At 36.7% G+C, this 9,332-nt stretch overlaps 1 pseudogene; it reads left to right on the top strand.

The window, feature by feature from the left end:
- Window positions 1-268: 268 nt before the first annotated feature.
- LOC110944695 lies at window positions 269-8,543 on the top strand (annotated as a pseudogene).
- Window positions 8,544-9,332: the final 789 nt, after the last annotated feature.

Raw genomic sequence — 9,332 nt, 5'->3', positions numbered from 1 at the left:
GGGGGTTGCCGTTGAGGGTCCGGGCAGTCTACTTTTATTCCTTTTCTTGTATTTATGCTATAATTAGTTGTCTTTTTGCTTCTTTTGTGATTTTGAGCTCATTTCATCCTGAAAATACAAAAGAAAGACAAAAACACTCTTTTTCCAACATTAGTACTTAAAAAGGGTTAGTTTTATGCCTTAATTGATGTGATTTATATGTTGCATTTTACACACATCACTTGCTTATGCTTCAAACAATCAAAAAGTGAAATTATTAGATCTGTATATGGCTGTGAAAAGGGAAGGAGGTCACCAGAGAATCACCGATAACGGTATGTGGGCTATGATAGCTAAGGATATAGGATTCGAATATGAAGATGGTGAGTACATGCGTCTGATATATGCTATGTACCTGGATGTACTCGTGTATTACTACAAGTTTAAAACGACACAAGAGAAGGCACTTGATAAGGAGGAAGTGAAGAAGGTTGCAGATCCAAGACAAAGTAAAAGTGAAGCAGACGAGGTTGAGGTGACTGATGAAGATAAAATTAAAGATGACTGTTCTATGAATGCAGATGCAACAAGTATAAATGCATATCACTATGCATTTTTTGCCGGAAATGACTGGAGCGGGATGAGGAAGCTAAACATGAGAAGGAAATTTGATTTTAACCGTGCAAAGGTTGCAGTGGATGATGCAAATCTCGGCGTGCTCAAGAACTCCCGTAAACCAAATTATGTTTATGGGAGAGTATTAGTGTTATAAACATAATTCTTATTATTATTTGTATTAAACTTAGAATTTATTAGATGTATGTGTGTATATGAAACGATATATTTGAACGGGTATGTCGGTTGGCTGAGGACACTAAATGACGGTTATTCCCGCCAATCTCAACTACCTGCATAACCGTTCTATGATATGTATATATGTGGGTTACCGACAATTCTTGTCGGGTACCAAGACAGTTTCCTACATAACGAAATTGTCCATCATTCGATTATCTTCTTCACTTTGTTCATTCAATCGTGTACTATATGGATTCAATGTATGCGAATGCTTCCATTGTGCATAATTCTGATAATCAAGAATATCCCTTCACATATATTCGATACATTCACACATATATATAAGTACAGTAATGTTATAATACATAATATATAATAAATATAATATAATCAAGTTTATATTCTAATATTAGTGAAACAATGGTAGTTTTTACTTATAATCTTGTAAGCAGTTCTGTAATGAGGCTCACCTTGACTTTTTCCGGGGATCTACAAGGTCAGGTGTGGTTAGAAAATGCTAAAAATGGCACGTTGCCATTACCTTACCAAGAGGAGACTGTGACTTTTACAATCAATGTGGTGCTTATGCAAGCTGCAGCACCACAAGCTCACAGGCATATTCGTGCTTGGACCAGGAAAGATTTGTGCCTACGAATAAAGCAGATTTCTCTGGTGGTTGTGTAAGGCGAACACAATTGGATTGCAAGAATGGAACAGATGGTTTTATAAGGTATCCGCATGTAGCATTGCCGGACACACGTACTTCCTGGTATAACATGAGTATGACCCTATCGGAATGCGCAACGGTATGCCTAAAGAACTGCAGATGTATGGCTTATGCAAATACAAATATCACAGGAGAGGGAAGCGACTGCTTGCTTTGGTTCAATGACCTCAAAGTCTTCAGAGTAATCACAGGTGGTCAGGACATATTTATAAGAATGGCTTCCTCTGAATTAGGTAACTATCCCTTACTAAATTAAGCTAAGCATGTATGTAATTTCACACAAAACTAATCTACACAGATCAATTTTCGTTCATACAAATCAACAAAATTTCTTGGCGATTTTCATATAATGCACTTACTCAACCTGTTTCTCAACCAGTTTCTGAGAACCCAAGAACAAAGATCAAATTCATCTTGTTAGTAGTCTTTCTGGGAGTTGTTCTTATAGGCTTGAGCTCTACATTATTCTGGTATGCATTGAGAAATAGGCATCATGCATAACCAATGGGAGAAGGGAAGCAAATCTCTATGCTGAATAGTTTGGAGTAAGATGAATTCTTTGAGCAGATTCTGTCAGTTTAAAGTCTGTCTTATTTCTAATGCTTAGGGGAATCGTCGCATGTTTATGAAAGGCAGCAAGAAGTCATGGAGCTACCGTTGTTTAGCTTCTCTACCGTAGCACAATCCACAACTAGTTTTTCACCGAACAATAAACTTGGAGAGGGTGGATTTGGACCTGTTTATAAGGTAAAAGTTTATAGTAATTTTCATGCCTTTTTTCCCAAGTATATAGCATAATATCCCATCATATATATAATCCATAAGATTTGAACAAAGATCATTGTATTATAATCATGTCACTTAAACCAAAGGATAAAAATGAAAGCCGCACTTTGATGTTAGCATAGTTTTTCACATGGCAAATGGCAATCTTCAGGGTGTGCTAGAAGGGAAAGACATTGTAGTTAGCGTCTCCCCAAGACTTCCAGACAAGGACTTGATGAGTTCAAGAATGAAGTCATACGCATTTCAAAACTTCGCACCGAAATCTTGTTAAGCTCCTCGGATGTAGCATAGAGGGAGACGAGAAATTGCTTATCTATGAATACATGCCAAACAGAAGTCTAGACCTGTTCTTATTCGGTCAGCATCATATAGTGGCCATTGATTTAATATCAGTAACTACCTATCTACTAAAACTATAAATAACTAACTAAACCTATATCTTTTGCAGATAAAACACAAAGCACACTCCTTAATTGGACAAAGCAATTCCACATCATTGAAGGAATTGGCCGAGGACTTCTTTATCTGCATCAAGATTCACGACTAAGAATCATTCATAGAGATCTTAAAGCTAGCAACATTCTACTAGATCTGGACATGAACCCTAAGATAGCAGACTTTGGATTAGCAAGAAGCTTTGGAGGAAATGAGACTCAAGCAAACACAGAAAGAGTTGTTGGCACATAGTAAGCTACAAAAACCAACATGGAGATGGGACGATAAAAAGTAAAATCCTAACCCAAAAACAAACCTGAGACGATACCGTTATAACGGTTCAAACCGGTATACCGGATTTTACCGGCGGTACAAAGTCTATGCTGTTTCTCCTACTTACCGGGGTGTTTTGGACCGGATTTACATCGGAAAACAGTAATACCGGTATAACCGGCCGGTATTTACCGGTTTTTAAAACATTGGTATATTCATTATATTTTTCTTAAGTTCACTATATTACTTTTAGAAACATTTTTCCTATTTCAGTGGTTACATGTCTCCGGAGTATGCACTAGATGGTCTCTTCTCAACAAAGTCCGTTGTGTTTAGCTTTGGTGTTTTAGTATTGGAGATTGTAAGTGGGAGTAGAAACCGGGGATTCATTCGTACTAATCATGACAATAACCTTATTCGACATGTAATTTGTTCAGTACTGCCACAAACTATTATTTTGATTTGCAACTATAGTTTTCTACTTTATAACCAAATAACTATTTCCATATTATATTTAGGCATGGAGAATGTATAATGAAGGCAGGTCTCTGGAGCTCATTGATTCAACTTCAGATGAACCAAGTGATTTATCTGAGGTTTTAAGATCAGTCGAAGTGGGTTTGTTATGCGTTCAAGAAAATCCAAAAGACAGGCCCGATATTGTTCGAATGTTGGGAAGTGAGGTTAACTTAATTCATCAATTGTGATAACCAACGACTAAGTACTCCGGTCAATACATAACGGGAGGTTATCGAACGATTATCAATTACAATTTACAAATCCTAACCCCATGTCAAATATATCCCAATTACTAGAACTCTTGGGAACTGAAGGTTTAAATAAATGCAATTGTTTACAACCAATAAATCAAATCAAAGGTGAAAAGCATTGAATGCTTAGATCACCGAGTTAAACGATTGTCACAAACACATAAAATTATCCAACTTACAAAAACCTTCCATTAGGAGGAAACCACTAGGAGACTAGCCGTTCATCGCGAAAGATTGATCGTCAAAGGCTCGAATCACGGTTGAAACCCTGTGAGGTAGCTGCCTCCTTCTCTGCCGTCTAGATGTGTTTTTTTATATTGTGATTTTTCTTTTTCTCCTCATTCACGTATGCGGGCCCTCCTCAAATTGTTGTATTCGTGGGCTGTATCCAGAGGTGTACAAATCGGTTAATCGGTTTTTAAAAAACCGGTTAAAAAAAACCGGTTTTTTCACCCAAAATAAAAACCGGTTTTTTTAATAACCGGTTCCGGTTACTAACTGGTTTTTGAGGTCCAAAACAATAACCGGTATAACCGGTTGGGACCGGTTTTTAACCGGTTTTCCCAAAAAAACCGGTTTTTTTCCGGTTTTAACCGGTTTTTTAATAACCGGTTCGGTTAATAACCGGTTTTTGAAATCAAGAATAGTAACCGGTATAAAAACCGGCGGTTAAAAAAAACCGGTTAAAAAAAACCGGTTATAAAAAAAACCGGTTAAAAAAAAAACCAGTTTCGGTTTTTTTTCCGGTTTCGATTCTAAAACCAGTTTTTTTGTACACCTCTAGCTGTATCGAACCCCAAAGAATTCTGCCTTCTCAATATGGCGGCCCAATCTATGACCCCAAGTCCACATATGCGTGTGTTGTGTTGGTGATTATGTTGTTCAAAGAAAATAATAATTATCCTCCAAACACCTACACCAAAGTCTACGTATTGATGATGTTGTCTTATGTAAAAGTTCCTTCCCTTTTCAATGTTGGATGTCGGCTCCTTCTCACATTGATCTACGTGAGATAATGTTGATTCTTAAAATCAATGATAGTCCCCCATATATCACGTGCATGTCCATTTTAGGGTTTTCAAATTAATTTAATTTCTTTTCTTTTATCCCCTCAACAAAACATGTGCTCCATCTTTCAACCGTAGCTTACGAAATTGAAGCGTAAGTTACCATGTAAACCCTCTGTTTCTTGTGTGCTATTCTGGCCGTAAGTTACACCTTTGGGTCCGTAACCTACACCGCAAGTCAGTTCCTCACAATTGGCTACATTTCAAATTTTATTTAATTATCAATCAACCCCTGACTTTAATCGTTCTCACTTCTTGCACATCCGCGCTATATCTTGACCCGAAACGACGCCCGATCAGCACGATCACTTTGTTCGTCATCCTTGAACACTCTAACTTCGCCGGTTTAACCCAATTAGCCTGTAACATCACAAACGCTCGTAGATATCACATTCGACATGTATAAACAAGTTCACGACAATAAAACACTTGTTATAATGCACTTTAGCACCCGGTTTTCTCACTCTCCATCATGAAGGTACATTGAAGAAACCTAAACAGCCAGCATTTTTTACAGAAAGAAACTTACATGGTGCTGATTTCTCTTCAAGCACTTATCCAACAAGCTCAACCAATGTTGTTACTGTTACAGAGGTGGTTGCTCGATAAAAAGAACAGACATAACTTCACTGTTAGGGTTGTACTTATTTGGTAACATCAATACAAGGCTATATGCTCATTCCTAATGAACACATACATAACTTTGTGGGATATAAACCTAATCCGATGGGTCAACCCGAATTGGAAGAAGCTTGACCCAATATCTAATTATATATATATATGGTTCCCATTAAGTCTAACCGCTTTCTAAATCGATATCCACCGTCGAATCATGCTGAGATGAAATCTCAGCCGTTTAAACTCCAAAAAATAACCGCTGTAGTGGCGGTTTAAAGTGGTTTAGGACGGTTTTCTTAGTTGGTGGTTTTTGCTCCACATTTTTCTCTCCATGATCTCCACTTCTCTGGTGGTTATCACTTTATTTTAGAGCCTAAACCAGTTCCAGACGGTTATCTAATGGTTTATTGCCATCCCCACTCTCGCATGATTCTAGGGTATTGGTTTCTCCTCCTCCCCATAAAACTCCCCCTATGTTCAATCACCACTCCAGTCGTCATTCCAAGTTCTGAGAAACCATTGATTCCATCAGCCACTGCCCTCTGCGTCTGTTTGAGCCTAGCTCCACCGCCATAGCGCCACCGTCTGCCACCAAACCAGGTAATGACGATTCGTGATGTGTCATCTCTGTCTTTATCACTCCCATTTTGAACCCCCACAATTTTATTACCGGTACGAGACTATTAGGTTCCCCTAATCCAGAACTCATATCGCTCTTTCCTTTGTCGCTATATGTATATGATGAAGCCTTGCGTTTCCGCTTAAAACCTGCATCATAGAACCGGCGATACAAGTAATTTGTTCTACTCTATTAAAATTTAGTTTGGATTTGATCTTATTTGACCTAATTTTAACCCATTTTTCATATCTGATGTTGCAGAGTTTCAATTTGTTTTCTATCTTAGATCACCTTGCATTAAAAAAATCTTCCTTTCAACCCCAGAATCATTCATTCTCCTCTTTTTTTTCTCTGAAAAGTCTAGGGCTCCGGTTTTGGGGTTTCTTGGTGGTATTTTCTATCGTCAAGGAACGAAATCAAGGGAGAAAAAGGCGTGTATAAGAAAGCATACTCATTGAAGCCATTCTCTATCAATCAAGTAAGAAATCACAACCCAAAATCACTCCCAAATGTTGATTTTTTATAAGGTTTAGGGTGTGGTAGCGGCGAGAGGAGGCGTGATGATATTGAGGTGTTTTGTAGACCACATTAGTGCATCAAAGAGTTCTGGTTTCTGGCTAAGGTTTTTTGTTTACGAATTTAATCCCTTTTTTGTCTCATTTTAGGATGAAAAGGGATTTGGTGAGACTTTGGCAAGAGCTTACCCGGGCCGTGCTTTGAGTTTGTTTTAAAAGAAAGACAATCTTGACTACCCAAAGGTATGATGTTTCAACCGATTTTTTTAAGTAACACTGATCTGTATTCTTATAATTGTTTTATAAGGAGATCAATAGTAGTTCAAATCAAATTCAAAAGGCTATGCTGGTGTATAGGGATGAGCTCGGTACCGAAAATCCCAAAAGTGGGTACCGGTACCGGTATTTGAGGGTAAAAACCGGTACCGGACCAGTATTGAACCGATATAAAAAATGTCAAAAATGGGTACCGAAAATGTACCCGGTACCACTCGGTCATCTCTACTGGTGCATGACTTTATGATTGCATAATTAATATTTTTACAATAATAGTTCAAATCTTTTGAAGAAAAATGATTTAGGGGTGTTTAGGATTAATTGACTAGCTTATTGCATTTTTTTTAAATAAGATAAGCAATTTTATGGTGTTTTTATAAAGTAGACTGAGATTTGATTATATCAAACTGATTATTATTAGTGGATCCAAAATTACAGCTTTACCCTACGCATTAAGGAGGCTCTTTTTTGTATCAAATTGATTATTCTTGGTCGATCAAAATTACAGTTTTACCCTTTGTGCGAAAGAAGCTTCTTTTCAATAATCTGATTATTTGCTTTTGCTTATAAGCAAAGCTTACTTGCTTATAGTATTTTCTAAAAGCATACAACCATTTTTTTAGTCTCTTGAATAAGCGGTTCCAGATTGCTGGTATCAAACTCCTGATTATTTTTTTGTTAGTTTAAACTTATAAGTTGGGTTCTTTGTTGCTTTCGCAGGTCATAGAAACCAGATCCTATGATATTTCTAAAAGCAATATATGGTGAACACGCTTCCAATTTCTTAAATTAAAATGCAAGCCTGCAACTCAATAGTATATTATTTAGTATTGTATTTTTCATGCAGACAAGGTCAACTGATGTTGCTGAAGCTTTGGTAGCTCATGGTATAAATGCTTTTGTTCTTCATGGATGTCAGACTCAGAGTGAAAGAGAAGGTGTATTGCGTGATTTAGACATGGCCCCACTAATATTTTGTTAAGTCAGGATGCTTGTAATGTGTAATTAAAATATTTATACAAAATATATTGGTTTTTATATTATTTTGCACTCTGATTTTCAGGTTGCTACTGATTTTGCATCTCGGGTCCAAGATGTTACAGAAGTTGCTCATGCAGCTAACCTGGACCTTCGAAAGGTACGTCTAAGTATATAGGTTAAATTTTATTGTAGTTTATTTTTTTATAAATTCCAGTAAAAGTACATGGAGTTGGTTTCGTCCAACATCAACATTAAGTTAATGTTACTTGAGATTTAAACTTTAAAGTTAAAACTAGCATCTAAGGTCACATAATCCATTTTTATTTTTATTTTTGTGAAAAATGACATGATCTAAAATTCATCTACATTTAGCTAGAAATAGTGAATAGTGGATTATTATCAACATTAAAGACCCAAGTTGCGTCAACGAATGGTAGTTACTGGTTTGTCATTGTCATCATCATCATCCAAGTTTTTATAGTTCTACTTAATTAATTGCGAAAATCTTGTGGCAGAGATTTAAATGAGAGAAGCTGGAAACAGAGATAAACAGCGATTCAATGTGTCAATAGGAGGCAAAATGCAATATTGTTTTAGCTAATGCCTTTATCACATTTAAATTGCAATTGCGTTTGATAGGAGGAAAAATCTCAGCCTCTCGGAAGCAACTGCCGCTATGACAAATGTGGGCATTTAACATGAGAGTTGATTTTATTTTCAACCGGTAGATATGGACTTTTAACATGGGAGTGGACAAAAGGGAGACGTAGCTACTTGCATCCAATTTTATTTGCAATTCTCTATTTCCATTTTACGTCTTGATACTCCATCCTTCATGGTAAGTAGAGGTGGCAAAATGGGTGGATTGGGATTAAAATCTTTTAGTATCGGACGCGTCAGGTTGGGTTGACCCACACACTTTTTTTTTTCTTTTTTAAGTTTTTTCGTCATATGGTAATAGGCTAAACATGACTACAAAACTGTTTTTTCAACGGGTATGATAACATTTGATACTTAAAATTAAAACGGTAATTGTTGCACATAGCTTTGTTTAAATATAGATCATTATTTTTGATAACGGTGTTTGTATAATATCCATGCTATAACTATTTATGAAATCTAAGAAAAAGGATAATAAGTTGTTGACGTGTCAATGTGATCCGACCCACTAAATATCTACCTTTTTTGACCGTTTACCCAACTCGCTCATTTTTTGGCTACACTCAACATAACTTATTTCTTAAAGTTTTGATTGTATGAGTGGAACGGTTTAGAAGTCTTACATAGCACACTCAAAATTGTCTGTTTTGAACGGTTTAGAAGTCCCACATAATTGCCTGGCGAGGGCAACGAAAGCAACTTATGTGATCAATTAGAAGCAGCCTATGTGACCGATTAGAAGCAAGTGAAAGACAAACTATTGGTGACGGATTCAATGTATACGCAGTAATGATTGAAGCAAAGCAGGTATCTATTGTTTCAGTTTTAAAC

The sequence above is a fragment of the Helianthus annuus genome, chromosome 6 (genome assembly GCF_002127325.2).
Source record: "Helianthus annuus cultivar XRQ/B chromosome 6, HanXRQr2.0-SUNRISE, whole genome shotgun sequence".
Lineage (NCBI taxonomy): Eukaryota > Viridiplantae > Streptophyta > Magnoliopsida > Asterales > Asteraceae > Helianthus > Helianthus annuus.
This window is presented reverse-complemented; position numbering and strand designations above follow the sequence as displayed.